Source organism: Sarcophilus harrisii, chromosome 2 (genome assembly GCF_902635505.1).
Source record: "Sarcophilus harrisii chromosome 2, mSarHar1.11, whole genome shotgun sequence".
In the NCBI taxonomy this organism is placed as follows: domain Eukaryota; kingdom Metazoa; phylum Chordata; class Mammalia; order Dasyuromorphia; family Dasyuridae; genus Sarcophilus; species Sarcophilus harrisii.
Window position 1 is genome coordinate 193,074,881 of NC_045427.1, and position 25,545 is coordinate 193,100,425.

Here is a 25,545-nt window from a genome sequence, read left to right on the forward strand (position 1 = left end):
CTTGATTCTATAGTTCAACAAAAATATCTTCATATTCTTTACATAATTATATTTTTCTTTATATTGAATAATATAATATTTGTAAAAAACACTTACCATAGTGTCTTGTACACAATAGAGGCTATTTAAATTAGTTCCTTATGTATCATATATTATAGCCTGCTCATATTCACCATCTGCCTCTCCTTGTCCCTCTCAGTCATAGTCATTTCTAATTCATCAAAGATTTACAGTGTTTCAAGATTCATAGCTCTCCAATACTAAAAATATCTGAAAAATTTGATATGGAAGACAAAACTCAATCTTTGTTTTGGGGATGAAACAGCATTAAGAAGACTATCTGGGGGAAAAGAAGACTGAAATTCACCTTGAAATAAGGAAACTATAAAAAAATAGATAAGTATAGATAAGTAGATGACTGGTGAGCCAACTTAAAAATTGACACCATCATGAAAAAAGGCGTGAAGATATATGAGAATGCTATGAAAGCAAGGAACAGAGACTAGTCCATTTCAGTTGGAATGTAGATCATATCAAGACCAATACTATGAATTAAAGCTGAAAAGCATGTTTCTCCTGCTCCCCAGGTCATCAATTACCTTAACTTAATCAGCAAAAAAATGATATTATTTAATTTTCATAACTCACCTTTCCTTTTCACTCTTATCACTGGGATTCCGTCCTTTAATAAACTGCTTATATAAATATTCTCATTTAATATTTTTATGTTTATATAAATAAGGAAGTCAGGGCAACTAAGATTTAGGGATAAGACATTCATCAGTGGGCAATAGCTTTAAAAATTCTATCTGACTTGAACCATCATTCAGCAAAAGGAAAGAAAAAATCTGAGAGGTACAAAACTTTTGGACTGATGTCTATTAACTTGGTTCCATTTTATTGTTTATCATAAAGCAGACTATTATAATGGAGGTTTTTACCCTGCGGGTCTGAATTACTATTATTATGTTGATGCTGTTGGTGTTGTTATTGTTGTCATTGTTGTTCTTGTGATTTTTGCCCAGATAGGGACTACACCAATTGTCAAAGATCCTGATTTCTAATTTTTAGCCAGACACTCTCTTAAGGGTCTTTAAATGAAACCCACATAACTATTTAACATTATAGACAAAACTAGGTGGTTTCTGAGTTAAATTCCAATTCTGATATTTTATCTAAGGATGAGATTGAGTAATAATATAAAACTCATAGATATGGAGGAGGAAATAGTTTATCACTTGGGAGAAACATATGCTCCAATCCAATCTGAGTTTCCCCACATCATACTTGGGTTTATTGTGTAGGACAGACAATTTATTCTTATCAAGCTCCAATATAGAACAGATTCAACTGACAAACCTAGAAATTCATCAAAAATTAAATAGAATATTTATTGAAACATACTAATAGAATGTTATAACATCTTTGGATTGAACATATGATTTCTTTGACATAAAGAATTCCCTCTGCCAACATGCCAGTGCATCTTCTATAACTTTTAGTCTTAGAGACTTGCCTAGAACATTAAAAGGTTAATTTGGTCATGTCCTCACTTACATGTGCCAGACATATCTTCGTGGTGCCAAGAACAGCTTTTTATGCGTTACACCATAATGGATATGTACCATCTCTACTATTTCATAAGCCAAACAAAAGCAGTTCCCTCCACAGATTCCTAGGTTACCAGTTAACCAATCATAAGCAAATATTTTTATTTATTAAGTAGCTACTAAGCTCAATCAATAGGTGCAGCTAGATTTTACAGTAGATTGAATGCTGGGACTATAATCAGGAAGAGCTGACATCAAAACTGGCCTCAGCCACTTACTTGATATGTAACCATGGATCATTCACTTGTTCCTCTTTGGTCAGTTTTCCCATATATAAAATGGAGAAGAAAAAGGCAAACCACTCCAGTCCTTGAAAAGCTAAAGAAAACATAAAGGGGTGCAAAAGGTGGGAAGTGTGAGGTGCTAGAGTTTTTAAAGGAGGGAGAAAAATTATAAGGAAATTTCAGGAGTTTAAGCCAGGGTTGGATAAAGGTTCTGCATAAATGCTAGAGATGAATTTTAGAAACCTGCATTTAGGATTGCAAAGAATTCAAAAAGAAATGGAAATGAAGAAAGAGAAATGATGAAAAGTAAACATGTATGGGAAGAAAAGTTTCTCAGAATGTAGTAAGCTTCTGTTTATTCATGTGTGGATATGGATTTTTTGTCTCATTTTCTCCTCTTCATGCTTATTTTCATTCTCCTTCTGGGTTCTGAATTATCTTCTTTATTATGCTTTACTAAGGTTCACCAGCCTTCATTATCAGATGGAAAGGTCAAATATTTGTCAAATCTTCTCTAACTTGCCTCAATTCACAGGAGATGGAGTCCCTGATACAATATCCACAACTCCCACAAATTGTCTTTTAACCTGAAAACAATTCTCCTCACTCCCAGCTTTGCCTGACTTCTAATCCTATCAGATCTTCTCCATAAATTGTCTAGATTTAAATTTTTACAGAATTTTTTGGAAAGAGGGGAAGAAGTGGGAGAAAAGAAGAAGGAGGGGGCAGAACTTGTTATTTCTGACAGTATTCTCTCCTGACACAGCAAGACCTTGTCACCCTTACACATAACTTTAACAATTCAATCACAACCCATGCAATATCTCCATGAGTTCATACTCACATTTTTTCTTTTCTATTTGATAGAGCACTCAGGTATATATTTCTGCACACTTGTCCTGTTAAAATTTGCACGCTTCATTAATTTTTATTTTGAAAGGCATATGTTTAATTGAAGTAGATTGCATAGAATAAAGTGTTTTCCAGGCACATGCAATTCAATTTATTTTTGTTTGACTTGTCTTTGCTTTAATGACCTCCATACTTCAGAATATGCTCAACTTCAAAATATAAAACTCAGTTCAACAGTTTTTTGGCAATTGTATCTCCTGCCTTTTAATGGTCAGAAAAACTGGTGCTGTAGTAAATAGGCTTGAATCCTAGTCCTGCTTCTGTCACTAAGATACTGGATTTCTTGAGCAACAAATGCTCCCTAGTATTCAAGGTCTCCATCAACATTTGAGGAGTTGAACCAGATGGTCCCTAAGGTTGCTTCTATGATTCTATCTCTTGAAAGGCATAACTTGCTTTCACATTAATTACAAGTTCCTCCTTTCCATTAAAGGGAAGTAAAACTGAACAGAACTTCAGTGAATAGCTATAAGCGCTACTGATGATGCTGAAGATGATGGCTTTCCTACTCAACAAGTAAAACACACTTCATCTAAGATAAAGAGCTATTTGAGCCAGAAACACTACATGCCTTCTGGCTTCTCTTCACCAGCCTCAGCAGGGGCCCAAAGACCTAGGAGAATAAGTCATGATTCACAGCCAAGTCCTGCTGTGAACAGAGACAGGAACTTGGTCTAAAAGGCCAGGGTATAATTGGGAGACAATGTGACTTGTCAAAAGTAATAGGTACAAAACAGCTAACTTTTACCCACCTCTGGAGTCAACACCTTTTCAGTGGGGTGAATGCTGTTTGTAATTTTAAAACAAAAAAATTTCCTAATCTAGCACAGGAGAGAGAGAGAGAGAGAGAGAGAGAGAGAGAGAGAGAGAGAGACAGAGAGAGACAGAGAGAGACAGGAAGTACCCTCTAGGGAACAAGACTGCCTTCTGCCCTACCAAACAAACACTGTGTAGCAAAAGTAAGGAAGAGAGAATGAAAAATTTATAGATGAAAAATTGTCTTGTTTTGTTTTGTTTTTGCACTTTGCCCTCTTGGGCTAAATTCTTCATTTAAATTACCAGGCAAAGGAATGAAATCAAAATGGACAAGCTCCTTCAGATGCTACAATTGTCCACCCTTCCTCTAACTCTGTCAAAAAGTGTGCATTGTGTATTTTGTTTTTTATCCTTCCAACACATATTGTTCTGTAATCATAGTGTCATGGTCCAGTTTCAAACAGCAACCTTGAAATGCTACATCTTATGAATTGTGAATGGTACCTGTTGCCAGCTTGAAAGAGGGAAAGAAGCTAGCTTCATCATTTGGATGATTGAGAGTGGCTGCCACTTGTATTCCTGCACAGATGGATTACCCATTCTCTTTGATTGGGAAAATATAGGCAAGTTTTCAAAATTCTGCCCTGAGTATATTGCCTTGGCAAAAGGTCCTACATCTAATGTAAAGAATGAATTTTAAGCCCTTGTGTCTTTGCCTTTGGAAATACTTGTTCTTTCTGATCTTTTTTATATTACCTCTAATTCTATAGGCCCATAATACTAATGTATTAGGGAATGATTTGCCCCTTATCCGCAAGCGCATTTTTCAGAAGGCAGGGATATTTCCTGCATTAAATCTGATTAGTTCTGCTAGTCTTGGAGTATCAGTTAAGGAGCCAGCTTGGGAAACAAAACCACTTTGATTTTTCTTTTATTGCAGTTTCTGGATGCCTGCTTATGATAACTAGCTTGGATTTAAATTGGTTAAATTTGTAATTACTTACAGGTAAGCAAATTATTCTCTGATTATACTTGAAGACCTTGGGAGAAGAATTAACTCTTTCATGATACTACTCTGGTCAAAATGAGAATTAAAAATAGATAAAAAATGAAACTGTCTAGGACATAATACCCTGGATTAGGGGGTGGGTTTTAGGCACAAATAAAGGGTACATTTTGCTATAAATTTGTATAAATATACACATTTCAAATGGCTTAAAATGCAACATTCAGGGATTTCAGGGATTTTTTTGTGTGTGATAAATTAAACCTTATGCATTTTGAGAAATGCTCAAATTTTCCCTTGAATAGTAATATAGGACAGAGTTTTGAAAATTTGCCCATGTTTTTACAATCAAAGAAACTGAGTAATTCATCTGTCCAGGAATGTAAATGATAGTCATTTTCAATAGTCTTAATGAGGAAACTAAGCTCTCCAACTCTCAAATTGGCAACAGGTAAGGTATACAATTTAGGAGATATAACATTTCAGGGTTGATATTTGGGATTGGATTAAGACACTGATTACAAAGCAGCATACATTAGAAGAATAAAAATAAAACACAAGTAGAATCCTGTGACTGTAGAGTTCCCTGTTCCTTGGTGAGTTTCCTTATGGATCTGTGTATATTTTTGTTTCCCTACAGAAATTTTGAGAGATATCATCTACAATGATAGAGAAGTCAGGAAGAAGCAAGAGTTCATTTTTGAACATGTTGTATTTGAGAAAGATATAAGATATTCAATTTAATAAACAGTTGGAGATGTGAGAACAGAGGTCAGGAAAAAAATTAGAAATAAATACATAAATCTAAGAATCGTCTGAATAAAGATGATAGTTGGATCCATGCTAACCAATAAGATAGATAAAAAACCAAAATCGTATAGAAGGAGAAGATGGCCATGGTTAACAGGTATAGGAGTCTGAGATACTGAAGAGTTTTGGGGATGATTCACTCAATCAATAAGCTTTTATTAAGTATCTACTATATGTCAGCATTATTTAAAGAACAAAATGAGACAATTTTTGACCTCAAGAAATATGCATTTTTCTGGAAGAAACATGTTCATAAATAAGTAATACAGGACAGCTATATATTAAATACTCAGTGATGTATTATGGTAGAGAATGCTAAGAATGAGGATATGTGCGTGTGTGTTATCAGTATTAAAAAAATCCATTTAAACATTCCAGTATATTCTATCAAAGTAGAACTGCAAGACAAATTGATATTTGAATATTTATAAAAATGCTAGAAATATATGTGTGTCTGTGTATGTGTGTATTTGGAAAGAGACAGAGATACAGAGAGACACACGTGCTTACACACTACTACTTAGTAGAGGGAAGTAGTAGTGACTAGACATAGAAGTAAAAAGCAAAGAACATTTTCTGCAATAAGAGCAGTCAATTGTGTTTATCTTTGGAAATAACTTATGAACTCTTCTTTATTGTCCTGAAAATATCTATGTCAAAATTATAGGACACTAGACATTGCCTCCATTATACCAATTAGGCAATAGGCAAAAGTTTAAGTGTAATACAATCTTCCATTAAGCCTCACATATTTGTAGGAAATTTAAGTTATGTGTTTCAGAGCTCTGGCTTCCATAAGTGATAACAAGAGTTTACTTTTTTTTTTCATAATTCTTTGCAATTATACAAAACTTTTCTTAAGTTATCATATAACCACTCTGAGAGGCTATGGGACTTAGAATGCATTTCTGAAAAGGATTTTTGAGATTGCATCCAATCCTCTCTTCTTGGATAGGAGGAAACTGGGCTCAGACACACTTAGTAACTTGTCCAGTCACATACTGTTACTCAGAGTGAGGTATCATGAATCCAAGTTCAGCACTCTTCCCTACGCAAAGGTACTTGTCAAGGCATCTTGGAAGTAGATGTTCTACTTCTACTCTATACTTTTGCAAACAGAACTTTGGGTTTAACCTAGTAAATTACTTTTCTGAGGGTTTCAAAAGTTATATGAAGCTAAAATAAGATTCAAGATAAAGGTAATGGCTTACTGAAAATCAGCTAGTAAAATGAGAGAACCATAAATAGGAACCAAATCTTCTGATTCCTAATCTAGTATTCTTATTGCAAATAGTATCAGTATAAAACTAATCCATTTAAACATTCAAGAATATTCCATCAAAGTAGAATTTTGGGACTGAGTTCCTGTTTAAATACCAGATATTTTCCAATTTTTTTTAAAGAAATAGGGCTTCATTATTTTGTAGATAAAGTTGAAGATAATCTTTCTTCCTACAAGGACTCAGACATCAAATGTAGAATAAGTCTTATTTTCAAAGTAAAGACATAGGGAAGATTCACACCCTTTCTCTTTTACTATTGGTCCTCCAGTATCCTTCAGGGACATATATAGTTCTCACAACTAACAAATAACCCTCATTAAAGCTTCTAGAAAGGGAAAAGAGTTTAGGGTTATTTAAATAATTAACTATCATTGCTCATTTGTGATTAGACTAGCTCTTTTCTATAAATTTGTAAAGTCTATAGAATTCACTCTATTTCTTTTGGTGGGGTCTCCCCAAAGGAGAAGAACATGAGATTTATTCTCTACATTAGGGCTGGGTGACATCTTCTCTTCCTTCCAGACTTTGTCCATCAGCTATCCCTCTTCGACTTCAGCTCAATGCACTTAATGAAGCTTAAATATTAGCCTTTTCTCTACCAGCATGTCAAAGTTCATGTACTTTAATTACCTATTTCCAGCAGGACTTATTGTCCTTTTTGATGCCTTTTGCTTCTTCTCTTACAGATGTCACTTCTGCCTCTTCCTCTCAGTTCCTCACTCTTGAGGTCCTTGTAACTTCTGTTTTTATACTTAGATTAGCTTCACTGGTTTCACTTGCTGCTCATTCTTCTTCCCTAGAGAGGGCACCAGTTCTTGAAGGTTTATGATTTCTTCTTACTGAAATAACCAGAGACAGAATGTTGATTGAATATTTAAAATTAGCCTCTTTCTCTATGGTCCCACATCTTCACCATTCACACAAAGTACTTCCACAGGCATTGGCAGAAGCCTAATCTACTCTTGCTACAAGCCTTCACTTCCCACTCCTTGGGGGTAAGTATATCACTTCTCTCCCAAATCCCAGATATCTGACTTTTCCAAGATATATGTTTTCTCCAGGGCAAGTTCCTCATACTGAATCTTTCTGAAGTTTGGAAATGTAATTACAACAGCTTTCCATTCATTTTTCTGTTGTTGTTGTTGTTTTTTCCTAACCCCATCTTCCTTTCAGACTACTTCAGGGATTATATACATTACTCTATAGATTACCCCAGAGTTGTTTCTCATTGTGTGTGTGTGTGTGTGTGTGTGTGTGTGTATGTGTACATGATGAAAGAGAAGGGATAGTCTGCATCACCTCTGTACTTTACATATAACTCAGAGGAAGAGGGTTGACCTGTATGAAATGGTAATTATTCATGTCCAGGCTACAGTTATATGATATCATAGAGCTTAGAAATGGAAGAGTCTCCATTGCTTAGCTAAATAAGTTCTTCATTTTAAATAATGGCCTTACTAAGCTCCTTGCCTACAGTCACAAAAAATATATATAATACAATAACCACAACAAAATCAAATCTAGATTCTTTAATCCCAAATCCAATTTTTATTTCCATTGCCTTTTTTTTTAACCATTTACCAACAAGCATTTATTTAAGGTTTACTAATGGAAGCCACTGGGAGAAACACGGGATATAAAGAATAACCAAAAACAGATCGTACCCCTAAGATATTTAAATACTATGAGAGCAACATCATACATGCATACATAAGTATATACAACATATAGAATAAATGGCAAAATAATGATAGGGAGAAAAACTCATTTATAGCTGGGGGCCCAGAAGGCCTACTGCACAAGATAGCATTTGAACTAAGATAAAATACGTAAGAAGAAAAAAAGGTAATAAGCTAGTTCAAGAAATACAGCTAAGAAATGTTATTTCAATTTAATCTGAATATTTATCAAGCATCTACTATGTTCAAAGCATCATTAGACAATTTGTCTTTTTAAAAATTGGACTGCTTCTCTCTAAGGCAAAAATCAATACCAAATTTTCAGAGCCTCCTAGAAGAGTTTCACTTTATTAAAAGCAAAAAACAAAGACAGCTAGATGGTGCACTAGATAGAGTACCAGCTGTGAAGTTAGGAGGACCTGAGTTCAAATCTGGTCTCAGGTACTTACCAACTTGGCCAGGACTCTGGCCAAGTCACTTAACCCTAATTGCCTCAGCAAAAACAAACAAACAAAAACATCCAAATATGGAAAATGTTGCAGCCATATAATGTGGTCACTGTCTTTCCTGTAGTTACCTTGGTTCTCACAATTGTATACATCAGTTTCAAAACTCATCATCCCGAAGTTTCCCCCAAATTATTAAATAAATTCTTAAGTCTTACAAATTATCAAGGCTTTTTATGTGACTAAGTATTGGCCTTTCCTCTATATGAAGTTTTATATATTGAAAAAAGACATTAAACTGAGTCCTTGCTCTATTATTTAGAAACTTTGTGACTTCTGGCAAGTCACTTTGAATATTAAACCATATTATCCTTTGGTAATATAAGGCTTGAACTGAATAACATCCTTTCTAGCTTTAAATCATTGATCTTGTGATGTATAATAGAGTGGTAACAATAGTAATATGATCAATCTCATAAATTTCTTGCCAAAAGTGTTAGTGAAAAAAGCACAGGATTTGGGATTAGAAGACTTGGCTTCAAGGTCTAGCTGTTTTTCTTTGCCTGGATGTTGTTGGATAAGGCAGATGATATCTATGGATCTTATTTTATCATCTGTCAAAAGAAGGTTGGACTGGATGATCTTTAAGATTCTAGTTCTAAATCCTATTGAGCTAGATGTTTAAAAAATACAACAATTATCAAAAAAATATATTAAGGTAAGCTACTCTTGTTGCCAAAATCAGAATATCAGATTGTAATGGTTCCTTCAAATTAAATTCAACAGATCCACAGAAGATGTCAATGTACTGACAATATTCAAAGAATTCACAGAACTATATTAGCAATTGTTTCTTTGCCGTATATGCCTAGGGTCCACTCCTTTCGGCCTCTGAAGGTTCCCACTGGGAAGAAGGAAAGCCAGTGAGGCAGGGAGTGAGATGCTCCTTCTGTGGCTCTCCAAATTGGGGGTAGGGGTGGATTATGTCAGGCAGCTGAAACAGATGATGCAGCACACCACCTATGTAAACAGAAATAGGCGTTGGGGCTGATGTAGCACAGAGATATGACCCTGCCCATAGAGCCGCTGAGTCTAGACTCCAGATGTGTTCTCCCTGTTACCAGGCCAATTCAGATCCAACTAGTAAATATTTCTACCAGATGACAGTGGGCTCAGTTACAGAAATGAGGACAAAGGACAAAAATAGGAAGAAAATTAGTACTGGGCGCTATTGCTCCTCAGGGGTGGTAGTGAGGGAATATTCCACATAGTTTTATAGAGATGTTATTATTTATTTAGAGCACAGAAAGTCATACCCTCTCTTGCCATGCTCTGTTGACAAAGTTCCAAGGTAAATTGAGGGCTGTTGAAGTCAATTAGTCACTTAAAGTCTGTTGAAAGCAAAGGTTTGCATGGGAAACAAGTAATATACCTCTGAATTTGTAACATTTGGCAAGACAGCAGAAAAAAAAGTTGTTTTTTTTTTAAATCATTCAAAAACTAGAAATTCTTCTACTGCATTCTTAGACGAAGTAAATTCTGAACACCAGAGATTTACTAATAAGTCTATTACTCCAATTTCTCACCCTGAGTGCACCCTCTCCTCTTCCCTAGCCCATGTTATGTGAAGAAATTCATCCAGTGTATCCCAGAAGTAGCAACCAAGCACCAGTAGTGTCATCATGCATATGACTGGTTGAAGAATGTGAACTTTTTTTACATCTGTCTCCACCAATTTTGAAGAAAGAACATGGGTTTTCAATAATCTATGAACTGCAATATCTCCTTGCTGAAGATAGATTGCCACCTAGTAGGAGGTAAGGTTTCACTTCCTCCAGCTATTACAGCCTCCCATCCATATGTCAGAGGTGGCAGCTGCAGATAAATGAAATGTAAGCTTGCTTTGTGAACTCTATTTTCTAGTGCAGAGCATCCCAAGAGGGATTGAAGCAATACTAGAGTCACAGAAGTTTTCTGGCTTTCCCCCTGACTCACCTCCCCCCAAATATTTTGAGGGCTTGGTTATTTCAGGAAAAGCATAGACTCTTGTGACCAAAGTTTAAATTAAAATTTCAGTTGGGAAAGCTATTTCTAGCACAGACAGTTTCTTTATTGGAAATGACTCTAGGCTTGGTGGACAATGATTATGGCCTCTCTGGGAATGAAAGAAGTGTTTTAGATTATTTGCTTTTTATTTTGTTTTGTTTTGAGCTTTTGATCTAACTAGATGGGGAAGAGGAAGAGGGAAAGGTAAAATGTATCTTTCCATTTATGATTTATAGATAAAAAAGTATTCCATGTGTTTTACATTGGGATCATTTAACTAAAAACACACACACACATAAAAAAACATACTACATATATATATATATATATATATATATATATATATATATACACACACATACATACATACATACACACACATAAAAACATACTACATATATATACACACATACATACATACATACATACACACACACATACACAGTTCTGAACTAAACCAAATTATAAAGATTTCTTACTTTATGCTTGAAAAACCATGGTTTCCTGTGGACAATAAAAAAGGTAATACCTCACTCTGATAGACAAGCTTTGGAAAGCACCAGAGATTGGCTAGAGACATGCATAATTTGCAAAGATTTCTATCCAGAGGCAGTGAGAGCAATGGTCCTTCCCCCTCCCCCCTAAAAAGAAAAGTATGAAGGAGGGAGGGAGGAAGGAAGGAAGGAAGGAAGGAAGGAAGGAAGGAAGGAAGGAAGGAAGGAAGGAAGGAAGGGAGGGAGGGAGAGAAGAAGGGAGGGAGGGATGAGAGAAAGAGGGAGGGATGAGGAAAGGAGGGAGGGATGAGGAAAGGAGGGAAGTAGGGAGGGAGGAAGGGAGGTATAGATCTTCTAGGAGGCTCTGAAAATTTGGTATTGATTTTTGCCTTAGAGAGAAGCAGTCCAATTTTTAAAAAGACAAGTGTCTAATGATGCTTTGAACATAATAGATGCTTGATAAATATTCAGATTAAATTGAAATAACATTTCTTAGCTGTATTTCTTCAACTAGCTTATTACCTTTTTTTCTTCTTATGTATTTTATCTTAGTTCAAATGCTATCTTGTGCAGTAGGCCTTCTGGGCCCCCAGCTATGGTTATAATGTGATGGTTATAATCTCTACCATAGTAAACATTAATCTGAGTAGACAAGACCACCAGCGTAGGAGTCCAGAATGGGTAGATCCGCTCACAACTAAAACAATAATTTTTTAGTATATTTATTTTCCCTTATCTCCTCCAACTTTTTTTTTTATTTCTGATGGATATAAAGTAGTACATCAAATTTTTTTTTAATTTTCATTTCTCTAAATAATAGGGATTTACAACATTCTTCCACATTTTTTTAAACTTGTATTTCATGTCCTGAAAGTTATCTGTTCATATCCTTTGACTATTTATCAGTTGGGGAATGGATCTTATTTTTTTTGTATAAATTTAACTGTTTGCTATATATTTGAAAAATAAAACTTTTGTCAGAGAAACATGAAGTAAAAATTATTTGTCTATGCTCCATTTTAGCAAAATGTAGTTTCGATGATTATCTTTTTTAACTTGGTCTTATTTTTTTGCTTTGTTTAAGCATCATAATCACTACCCTTCTCTTTTTTATTTCAACTGATGCAAAATAGATATTGTTGCAGCCCCTTTATTTCAATTATGTGTTCATTTTTCTGTTTCATGGATGTCTCTTGTAAATAACGTATTGTTGAATTCTAGCTTCTACTCCATTCTATTTGTTATTTTATAGTAAACTCATCCCATTCATATCCACATTTACTAATTGTGTATTTCCCTGTATTCTATTTTCTTCTATTTATCTGTTTTGCTTTTCAATCCTATTCTTCAAAAGTCTGTTTTGCTTCTGATCACTTCCTTCCTTATTCCTCCCTTTTCTCTATCCTCTGTCTCTTATCCTTGCCCTTTCTACGTCTCTATTGGGTAAGAGATTTCTATATCCAATTGAGTGTGTGTGTGTGTGTGTGTGTGTGTGTGTGTGTGAGTGTGTGTGTGTATTCTTCCCTCTCTGATCCAATTCTAATGAGAGTGAAATTCTTGGAGTGACAGAACCCACAAATATTTGGATGACAACACATTTCCAGAAGAAGACACCTTGGAAGAATTTCAGAACAGTTTTGTTTCAATGGGCAGGGGGACAGTCTGCCAAGCCCAGACCACAGCACAGGGAGACCTAGGGCAAGGAGCTGGGATGGGGAATGAAAGCATTGCAGCTTCTATGCACCTGTGAGCCTCTTAGGCTATTCTGTCCTAATGGATAGAGAGAAGAACAGACATCAGATCCTGAGGTTCCTAATGGCAAATCGAATTCCAGATGAAGCTCCAAAGGGAGACTTGAACTGGATCCCATTTCCACAGGGTTTTCTTGGAAGATTTCTTTAAAAATCTTAAAAGAGAGTTAGAAGAAAAATGGGGAAAGAAAATGAGATCTTTGTAAGAGGATTTGGAAAAGGAAAAAGAGAAATTTTCTGAAGAAAATTCCTTAAAAAATCAATTTGATACTGCCTAAACTAATCTACTTATTTAATACTATACCAATTAAACTCCCAAAAAATTATTTTACTGACCTAGAAATAATTACAACAAAATTCATCTGGAAGATTTTCAAGGGAATTAATGAAAAAAAAAAAAGCAAATGAATGTAGCCTAACTATACCATATCTAAAACTATATTATAAAGCAGCGGTCAGCAAAACTATTTGGTACTGTCTAAGAAATAGAGCAGTTGATCAGTGGAATATGTTAGGTTCACAGAACAAAATAGTAAATGACTATAGCAATCTAGTGTTTCGCAAACCCAAAGACTCCAGCTTTTGGGATTCACTCTTTGACAAAAACTGCTGGTAAATTTGGAAACTAGTGTGGCAGAAACTAGGCATTGATTCAACTTAACACTATATACCATATACCAAGATAAGGTCATAATAGGTTCCTGATCTAGCCATAAAGAATACTATTATAAACAAATTAGAACATAGGATAATTTACCTCTCAGATCTATGGAGGAGGAAGGAATTTGTGACCAAAGAATAAGAGAGATCATTATTGATCACAAAATAGATAATTTTGATTATATTAAGTTAAAAAAATGTACAAATAAAACTAATGCAGACAAGATTAGAAAAGAAGCAATAAACTGGGAAAACATTTTTACATCCAAAAGTTCTGATAAAGGCTTCATTTGTAAAATATATAGAGAATTGATTCAATTTATAAGAATTCAAGCCACTCTCTGATTGATAAATTGTCAAAGAATATGAAAGATCATTTTCAGATGAAGAAATTGAAACTATTTGCAATCATATCAAAAAAGTGCTCAAAATCACAATTGATCAAAGAAATGCAAATTAAGACAACTCTGAGATACCACTACAAACCTCCCAAATTGGCTAAGATGGAAAGAAAAGATAATGATTAATGTTGAAGGGGATGTGGGAAAAGTGGGACACTAATACATTGTTGGTGGAACTGTGAGTGAATGCAAACATTCTGAAGAGCAATTTCGAACTATACTCAAAAAGTTATCAAATTGTGCATCCCATTTGACCCAGCAGTGTTTCTATTGGGATTATATGCCAAAGAGTTCTTTAAGGAGAGAAAGGGACCCACAGGTGCAAAAATGTTTGTGGCAGTCTTTTTTGTAGTGGTAAGAAACTGGAAATTCCTTAGAAAATAGATGTGAAAAAGATACCAATTCATTGAAAAACAGAGTTTGTGAAATGGTAAAAAAAATGCAATGAACAAAACAATTCAATTGGCCAAATAAAAAAGAAGCTAAAAAGGTAAATGAAGAAAATAATACACTAAAAATTAAAATTGAACAAGTGTAAATGAATAACTCTATAAAAATTCAAGAATCATGAAACAAAACCAAAAATTGAAAAAAAAAAATAGAAGAAAATGTGAAGTACTCCCTAGGAAAAAGAACTGACCTAGAAATAAATCTAGGAGAGGCACTCTAAGGATTATTTGACTTTCTGAAAACCGTGATGAAAAAAAAAAAAAAGAATCTAGACATGACATACAAGAAATTGTAAGGAAAAATGTCCTGATATCCTAGAATCAGAGGGTAAAATAGCCATTGAAAGAATTCACCAATCACCTCCTGAAAGAGACTTCAAAATGAAAATTGCAAGAAATATCATGGGTAAATTTCAGAAATATCATACCAAGGAAAAAATATTGCAAGCATCCAGAAAGAATTTATATACCAAGTAGTCACAATCAGAATTGCCCCAAACCTAGCAGCTTCCACTTTAAAGGATCCAAGGGCCTGGAATCTTATATTCTGAAAGGCAAAGAACTTGGATTACCAAAAAATTATCAGTTAGCCAGCTAAAATGAGCATTAGCTTTCAAGGAAGAAGATAGAATTCAATGATACAGATGAATTTCATCTGTTCCTAATGAAAAGACCAGAGCTGAACAAAAAAAATTGATCTCAAAATAGAGAAATCAAGAAAAGCATAAAAAGATAAAATGGAATGAACTCTTAGAAACTATATTTCTGTTATGGGTGTACTTACAGAGTATGGGAATAATTTAATTTTATTATAATATGAAAAAGAAACTAGTGGTGGAAAGGGGATTGTACTGGAAAAAAGAGGGAAAAGGAGGTAAAATAAGTTAAATTACATCTCATGAAGAGGCCAAAAAAAAAGATTTATTATAATTGAGGGAAAGAAGGGAGAGGGATGAGGATTGTGTGAATCTTACTCTCATCAGATTTGGCTCAAAGAGAGAATGTCAGACATATTTGGTTTCTCAGAGAAACTTGTCTCAATTTATGAGGATGTAGGAGGGGAAGGGGGAAAAGAAAGGGGAAGGCTAATAAAAGGGAAAACAGAAGTAGTAGGGGAAAGATGTAACAAAGGGAGTGGGGCATTAAAGGATTTTTTAAAATCCTTGTTTGAGGAAGGTGGTGATCAGAAGCAAAATACTGGAGAGGAGGATAAGGAGAAAGGAAAGCAAAAAGCATAACTCAGGGTAAATAAGATGGCAGGAAATACAGAATTGGTTATTTTAACTGTGAATGATAATGGTGGGAACTTTCCCATAAAACAGAAGCAGATAGTAGACTGGATTAAAAGCCAGGGTCCTACAATATGTCATTTACAAGAAACACATTTAAAGCAGAGTGATACATGTGGAATGAAGGTAAAGGATTGGGGCAGAATTTATTATGCTTCAGGTAAAGTTAAAAAAAAAAAAAAAAAAAAGCAGGGGTAGCGATCCTAATCTCAGATCAAGTATAAGTTTGATTAATAGAGATAAGGAAGTAAACTATATCTTGCTAAAGGGTACCATAGATAATGAAATAATATCAATACCAAACATATAGGCAACCAAATTCCTAGAGGAGAAGTTAAGAGAGATACAAGAAGAATGAGATAGCAAAATTATACCAGTGAGAAATAGCAACCTTGCTATCTCAGAAGTAAAAATTAAATCACAAAATAAATAAGAAAGAGTTAAGGAGGAAAATAGAATGTTAGAAAAGTTAAGTATGATAGATCTTTGGAGAAAATTGGATGGAAACAGAAAAGAGTACACTTTTTTTCTCTGCAGTTCATGGAAACTATGCAAAAATTGACCATGAATTAAGACATAAAAACCTCAAAATCAAATGGAGAAAAGGTAGAAATAGTAAAGCATTTTTGACAGATCATGATTCAATAAAAATCACATGTAATAAAAAGTCAGGGGAAAATAAACCAAAAAAAAAAAATTGGATACTAAAAAATCAAATCCTAAAGCATGAATGGGTAAAACAAGAAATCATAGACACAATCAGTAAATTCATACAAGAGAATGAAAATAATGGGACAACATACTAAAACTTGTGACATGTAGTAAAGCTGTTATTAGGGGGAATTTTATAATCTCTAGGTGCTTACTTGCATAAAACAGAGAAAAAGAGAGGATCAATGAATTGGGCTTACAACTAAAAAAGTTTGAAAAAGAACAAATTAAAAACCCTCAATTAAATACCAAATTTGAAATTCTGAAAGTAAAATGGGACATTAATAAAACTGAAAATAAGAAAACTATTGAATTAATAAATAAAATTAACAGTTGGTTTCATGGAAAAAAAACAAATAAATAGGAAATTAGAGTAATAATTAGGAGTTGTTTTACCCAATTGTATGTCAATAAATTTGATAATCTAAGTTAAATGGAGGTTAACAGAAGAGTAAACAAAGTATTTAAAAGGTCCCATTTTAGAAAAAAGAAATAAAACAGGCTATTGATCAACTCCCTAAGGAAAAATCCAAGGCCAGATGGATTTACATGAGAATTCTACCAAACATTTAAAGAACAGTTAATTCCAATACAATATAAACTATTTGGGGGAGGGGAGGAAGGGAAAGAAGGATTCCTGCCACATTCCTTCTTTGACACAAATGTAGTGTGGAAAGCTAAACCATATAGGGTAAAAATAGAGAAAGAAAATTATGGATCAATGAATCTAATTGAATATTGATGCAAAAATCATAAATAAAATATTAGCTAAGAGATTATAGAAAAGCATCCCCAGGATGATACACCATAAACAAGAAGGATTTATACCAGTAATGCAGGGAGGATTGGTTCAATATTAGGAAAACTATTAGCATAATTGATTTTATCAATAACCAAATTAACAAAAACCATATGATTATCTCAATGGATGGGGAAAAAGTATTTCACAAAGATCCAATACTGGTTCTTATTAAAAACACTAGAGAGTTATGGGAATAAATGGACTTATCATTAACATGATAAGTAGCATCTATTTAAAACTATCAGCAAGCATCATATATAATGGGGATAAATTAGAACCATTCTCAGTAAGATCAGGAGTGAAACAAGGTTGCCCACTATCATCATTACTATTCAATATTGTATTAGAAATGTTAGCTTTGGTTCTGATAAAGATCTTATTTACAAAATATATAGAAAATTGACTCTAATCTATAAGAAATCAAGCCATTCTCCAATTGATAAATGGTCAAAGATATGAACCAGACAATTTTCAGATGATGAAACTGAAACTATGTCCACTCATATGAAAGAGTGTTCCAAATCACTATTGATCAGAGAAATGCAAATTAAGACAATTCTTAGATATACCTGTCAGATTGGCTAAGATGACAGGAAAAAATAATGATCAATGTTGGAGAGGATGTGGGAAAACTGGGACACTGATGCATTGTTGGTAGAGCTGTGAACAAATCCAACCATTCTGGAGAGCAATCTGGAATTATGCCCAAAAATTGTGCATACCTTTTGATCCAGCAGTGCTACCATTAGGCTTATATCCCAAAGAGATACTAAAGAAGGGAAAGGGACCTGTATGTGCTAAAATGTTGGTGGCAGCTCTTTTTGTGGTGGCTAGAAACTGGAAAATGAATGGATACCCATCAATTGGAGAATGATTGGATAAATTTTGGTATATGAATGTTATGGAATATTATTGTTCTGTAAGAAATGACCAGCAGGATGAATACAGAGAGGCTTGGAGAGACTTACATGAACTGATGCTGAGTGAAATAAGCAGAGCCAGGAGATCATTATACACTTCAACAACAATACTGTATGAGGATGTCTTCTGATGGAAGTGGATATCTTAGACAAAGAGAAGATCTAACTCAATTCCAATTGATCAATGATAGACAGAAGCAGCTCTACCCAGAGAAGGAACACTGGAAAATGAGTGTGAACTGTTTGCACTTTTATTTTTCTTCCTAGTTTATTTTTACCTTCTGAATCCAATACTCCCTGTGCTACAAGAGAACCATTCAGTTCTACACATATACGTTGTATCTAGGATATGCTATAATATATTTAACATGTATAAGACTGCCTGCCATCTAGGGGAGGAGGTGGAGGGAGGGAAGGGAAAAGTCGGAACAGAAGTGAGTGTAAAGGATAATGTTGTAAAAAATTCCCCATGCATATGTAATGTCAATAAAAAGTTATTTTTAAAAATAAAAATAAATAAATAAATGCAAAAAAAAGTTTATATTTTGAAACCAGCTATTCATAAAAGGTTAAAAAAAAAGAAATGTTAGCTTTGTCAATAAGAGAAGAAAAAGAGATTAAAAGAATTAGAGTAGGTAATGAGGAAGCCAAATTATCACGCTTGCAGATAATATGATAGTATTCTTAGAGAATCCTAGAGAATCAACTAAAAAACTGCTAGAAACAATTCACAGCTTTAGCAAAGTTGCACAAAACAAAATAAATCCACATAAATCATCAGAATTTTTATATATTACCAATAAAGTCCATCATCATGCCATACAAAAAGAAATTCCATTCAAAATAACTGTCGATACTATAAAATATTTGGGAATCTATAGGCCAAGGGAAAGTCAGGAACTATATGAACACAACTACATTTTCCCTACAAATTCAGATCTAATCAGTTGGAAAAATATCAAATACTCATGATTAGGATGAACAAATTAATAAAAATCACAATACTACTTAAATTATTCTACTTATTTAGTGCCATACCAATCAAAGTTGGGCAAAATAACTGCTAATTATTTCTCTAATTTCCTCTTCATTAGTGGAAATTTCTCTCTTTTCATTTTTAAGGCTAACAATTTAATTTTCCTCTTTCCTATTATCCAAAAATTATGCTTTTTTCTTTCCTTTCCACTTTAACCCCCTCCTCAGTATTAGATTTATGACCAAAACTTGCTTCATGCAGCCCGCCCTTTTTAGGATCCCTCAGCCTTAGAGTCCCTCTCCTTTTCTTAAACCTTTTCCTTACAATTTCTGTATTCCTTTATATTTATCCAACTCTTCTTTTCGCTTTTCCCCTCCCACTTTTCAGTGAGGTGAGAGAAGTTTCTCTGTAAATCAAATGTCTAATATTTTCTCTGAGCCAATTCTGATGAGAGTGAAGATTCACGCTATGTTCATCTCCCTCCCTTTTTTCCCTCAGATATAATAGGTTTCCTTCACTTCTTTGTAAGATTTAGTACCTCCCCTTTCCCCTTTTCTGGTATAATTTCCTTTCTACCTCTAGATTCTTTTTTATATTATAACAGTAAAACCAAATTATACATTTACTCTTTATATATCCTCATAACAGAAATAGAGTTCCCAAGATTTCTTTTTACCTTTTTTTGTTTCTCTTGACTTCTATATTTGGAAGTCAAACTTTTTGTTTAGTCTGATTTTTTTCCTCAGAAATAGATGGAATTCAGCAGTGTTACTACTGGGCTTATATCCCAAAGAGATTTTAAAGAAGGGAAAGGGACCTATAAGTGTAAGAATGTTTGTGGCAGCACTCTTTATAGTGGCCAGAAACTGGAAACTGAGTGGATGCCCATCAATTGGAGACTGGCTAAATAAATTGTGGTATATGAGTATTATGGAATATTATTGCTCTGTAAGAAATGACCAGCAGGATGATTTCAGAAAGGCCTGTAATGAGTTACATGAACTGATGCTGAGTGAAATGAGCACAACCAGGAGATCATTATATATTTCAACAACAATACACTATGATGATCAATTCTGATGGATATGGCCCTCTTCAACAATGAGGTGAACCAAATCAGTTCCAATAAAGCAGTAATGAATTGAACCAGCTTCACCCAGAGAAAGAATTCTGGGAGATGACTATGAACCACTACATAGAATTCCCAATCCCTCTATTTTTGTCTGCCTGAATTTTTGATTTCCTTCACAGATTAATTGTACACTATTTCAAAGTATGATTCTTTTTGTGCAGCAAAATAACTGTATGGACATGTATACATATATTGTATTTGACTTATACTTTAACATATTTAATATGTATTGTTCAACCTGCCATCATCATCGGGGGGTAGGGGGGGGGGAAGGTGGGAAACAAGTTGGAACAAAAGGTTTTGTAACTATCAATGCTGAAAAATTACCCATGCATATATCTTGTAAATTAAAAGCTATATAATAAAAAAGGAAGAAAAGAAATAGATGGAATTCACCTATTTCATTGAATGTTCATCTTCTTCCCTGGAAGAAAATGCTCAGTTTGGTTGGATAAGTAATTCTTGGCTATATACCAAGTTATTTTGCTTTTCAGAATATCAGATTCCAGGCCCTTAGATCCTTTAATGCGGATGTTGCTAGATCCTGAGTGATCCTTATTGTGGCTCCTTAGTATTTGAATTTTTTTTCTGGCTGTTTGTGGTATTTTTTTCCTTGGCCTTATAGATCTGGAATTTAGCAACAATATTTCTTCGAGTTTTGATTTTTGGGATCTCTCAATGAATTCTTTCAATGTCTATTTTTGCCTTCTGTTTCTATAACATCTGGGCAGTTCTCTTTGATGATTGCCTGAAAAAATAGGGTCTAGGCTCTTTTTTTCATCATGATTTTCAGGCAGTCCAACAATCCTTAGATTATCTCTCCTAGATCTGTTTTCCAGGTCTCTTCTTTTTCCAAGTAGATATTTAACATTTTTTTTCTATTTTTTTTTTTTTTTTTTGGTTTTCCTTGACTAATTCTTGGTTTCTCAAGTCATTCCTTTCCATTTGTTCAAGTCTGATTTTTAATGAATGATTAGAGAATCATTTACTTTTTTATTTCTTTTTGTATTTGTCCAATAGAGTTTTTAAATGAGTTGTTTTGTTCTGTGAATTTTTTTTTCCATTTCACCAATTTTTTTTTTAAGAATTATTTTCTTTTTCCAATTCACAAATTCTGTTTTCCTTGGAACTGTTTACCTTTTCCAATTCACTCATACTGTTTTTCAGGGAGTTGATTTCTTTTCCACTCTATCTTTTAATGAGTTACACATCTTATCCTGACCCTCTTGCAAAGCTTTCCTTTCCTTTCCCCATTTTTCTTCTCCATGTTAAGCTCATTTTTTAAAAAATTTCTTCTGCAAGAGTCTTATGGAATAAGGACTAGATCATATCCATCTTTGGATCTAGAGATAAACTGTTTTTAGTCTCCTCAGGATTTGAATCAGCTCTCTTTTTGTATAGAAGCTATGTAAGTTACAGCCCGCTTAGCTTTTTTGCTCATTTTAATAAAAGAAAAAAAAAAAAAAAAAAGGAAAGCTACAGTTTGCTTATGGGAGAGTGGGTATTTCCAAGTTGCCTCTACAGACAACAGGAAGTGGCAGTGAAGCAGCAGTGGAACAGCACCCACAGGCTGCATTGGGATTAGCAGTTGTGCTGAAATCAGCTGCAGCAGGAAGGCAGTATCTGCACTGGGAGCAGTGACTGCAGCTGTGCTTGGGTCACGCTGAGTTACTCCAGGTGTTGGGTGGGTATGGCCAGGTCCTGAGTGACTTCAGCATTTGGGGGTTATTGTCTTTACCCACTGTGTTTATAACTTCTCCACTGATTTACTGGCTTGCTTGCTGCCAGAGCAAAGTAGCTCACACTGTGATAAAGTTCTCCCCTTAGATTTTCCAGCAATAGAGACCACACCTTCCCCCCACTCCCTCTGGTCTGCTCAGTGTGAGCTGTTTCCCATGCTCTCACTGCCTGCCTGAGTCTGCCCCTGGCCTATCCCCATTCTGTCCCTATGCATGAGCACAATTTATACTGCCATTCTCCAATTGATGGGCATCCACCCAGTTTCCAGTTTCTGGCCACTACAAAGAGGGCTGCCACAAACATTCATGCGCATACAGGTCCCTTTCCCTTCTTTATGATCTCTTTGGGATATAAGCCCAGTAGTAACACTGCTGGATCAAAGGGTATGCACAGTTTGATAACTTTTTAAGCATAGCTCCAAATTGCTCTCCAGAATGGTTGGATGTATTCACAATTCCACCAAAAATGTATTAGTGTCCCTGTTTTCCCACATCCCCTCCAACATTCTGCATTATCTTTCCCTGTCATTCTAGTCAGTCTGACAGGTGTGTAGTGGATACCTAACTTTTCTAAAATTCGATTTACCTCCTTAACTTCTATCTTATATATTTTGTGAATTGATTTATTTATTTCTGTGAGAGCAAGTTTGAGATCTCCCACTAATATAGTTTTGCTGTCTATTTTTTCTTGCATCTCTCTTAACTTCTCCTCTAGAAATTTGGATGCTATACTACTTGGTGCACATACATTTACTATTGATATTACCACATTATCTATGTTACCCCTTAGCAAGATATAGTTTCCTTCCTTATTTCTTTTAATTAGATCTATCTTTGCTTTTACTTGATCTGAGATCAGGATCACTATCCCTGCTTTTTTAAAAATTTCATTTGAAGCACAATGCTTCAGTCTTTTACCTTTACTCTAAATGTATCCCTCTGCTTTAAATGTGTTTCTTGTAACAGCAGGACCCTGCTTTTAATCCAGTCTCCTATCTGATTCCAATTTATGGGAGAGTTCACTCCAGTTCCATTCACAGTTAAAATGACTAATTCTGTACTTCCCACCATCTTATTTACCCTGTTATGCTTTTTCTCTTTCCTTTCCCCCTTCCTTCCTCACCAGTATTTTGCTTCTGACCCCCACTTCAGATTTCAGAGCCTTCAAAACTTCAATCTTGGAAACTACTTGGTCTTGGGTAATCCTGATTGTGGCTTCTTGATATTTGAATGGTTTCTTTCTTGCTGCTTGTAATATTTTTTCTTGATCTAATAATTCTGAAAATTAGCTGATATTCCTTGGAGTTTTCATTTTGGGGTCTCTTTCAAGAGGTAATAGTTGAATTCTTTCAATGATTATTCTACCTTCTGATCTAGGTCATCAGAGCCATTTTCTTTGATGATTCCCTGAATTATAATGTTTAGGATCTTTTTTTTTTCATCATGGTTTTCAGGAAGTCCAATGATCCTTAGATTGTCTTTCCTAATATTATTGTTCTGTAAGAAATGACCAGCGGGATGATTTCAGAAAGGCCTGTAAACACTTGCATGAACTGATGCTGAGTGAAACGAGCACAACCAGGAGGTCATCCTATACTTCAACAATAATACTATATGATGATCAGTTCTGATGGACAAGGCCCTCTTCAACAATGTGATGAACCAAATCAGTTCCAATAGAGCAGTAATGAATTGAACCAGCTACACCCAGCAAAAGAACTCTGGGAGATGACTATGAACCACTATATAGAATTCCCAATCCTTCTATTTTTGTCTGCCTCTATTTTTGATTTCCTTCACAGGTTAATTGTATGCTATTTCAAAGTTCGATTCTTTTTGTACAGTAAAATAACTGTATGGACATGTATACATATATTGAATTATAACTTATACTTTAACATATTTTACATGTATTGGTCAACCTGACATCTGGGGGAGAGGATGGGGGAAAGGAGGGGAAAAATTGGAACAAAAGATTTTGCAATCATCAATGCTGAAAAATTACCCATGCATATATCTTGTAATTAAAAAGTTATAATAAAAAAAGCCACATGATGATAAGAAAAAAAAAAAAAAGATTGTCTATCCTAGTTCTATTTTCAAGGTCAGTTGTTTTTTCATTGAGTTTTTATATTTTTGTCTATTTTTTTCTCTTTTTTTTGGTTTTGTTTGACTGATTTTTGATGTCTCATTAAATCACTCATTTCCATTTGTTCAGTTCTAATTTGTAGTGAATTGTTTTCTTCATTTTCCTTTTTTTGCTCCTTTTATATTTGGCCAATTGAGTTTTTAAATGATTTGTTTTGTTCTATGGATTTTTTTTTCCATTTCGTGAATTCTGTTTTTCAAGAAGTTGTTTTCTTTTTCTGTTTTGTCAAATCCTTGTAAGGAATTATATGCTTTGTCCATTTTACTAAATGTATTTTGTAAGTTTTCTTCAGGGAATTTCTGTGTTTCCTCTTCCAAAATCCCTTACAAAGTTTTTGTTTCCTTTCCCCATTTTTCTTCTAACTCTTTTTTAACATCTTTTTTGAATTCTTTCAAGAGAGCTTTGTGAGATGGAGACCAATTCATATCACCCTTTGGGACTTCATCTAGAGATGATCTGCTTTTAGCCTCCTCAGGGTTTGAAATCTGTTCTTCTTGTTCTCCCTAAAAACCATCTGTGGTAAGAGGCCTTTTTGCTTTTTTGTTCATTTTTCTTTAAAGGATAAGGTCTACTTTTAGGGAAAAGGGTAGATTGTCCAAGCTTCCTCTACAGTGGAGAGTAGCTGTGCTGGGTCAGTGCTAATTAACATGCTGGATGGGCATGGCCAGGTCCCAATATTCTGGGCTTTAGGGACTCACTATTTGCCTTTTGTATTTGTATTGGATGTCTTACAGCTAATCTGCTGATCTACTGGCTTACAACCTACACAGAGTAGCCAACACCACTGTAGATTCCTCCTGAAAGATTTCCCAGTTTGCAGAGCCAACTCTTTCCTGCGTCTCTGCACCTAATCTCCTTGGGTTTCTGTGGGCTGCCTGTGCTTGGCCTGGCTCTCTCCCTGCTCGACTGAAACAGACCTGTTCTGAAGATCTTCCAAATTATCTTCTGCTGGAAATTTGTTATATTCCAAATATTTGTGGGTTCTGTCACTCCAAAACCAGTCCAAGGGCTTAATTTGCTGTTAATTTGAAGGATATGGGGAGACCTTGGGAAAGGGCATGTCTCCTCTCCACCATCTTGGTCCCACTACCACCCCAAGTGTTTCTAAGTTCCAAGTATCCTACGCCTCATTTCTCAGGGTTTCTTGCTGGGTTGGCAGTAATATCAAGCACTGAATCATGGTTCCAAGATCTCCATGGCTCAAGTTCCTAGGAGTCAGGATTTCATTGTTTGTAGATAGAACTGAAAAGAACAATTGAAACAAAATAAAATACTAAGTCAATTTTTAGGGCCATAGAGC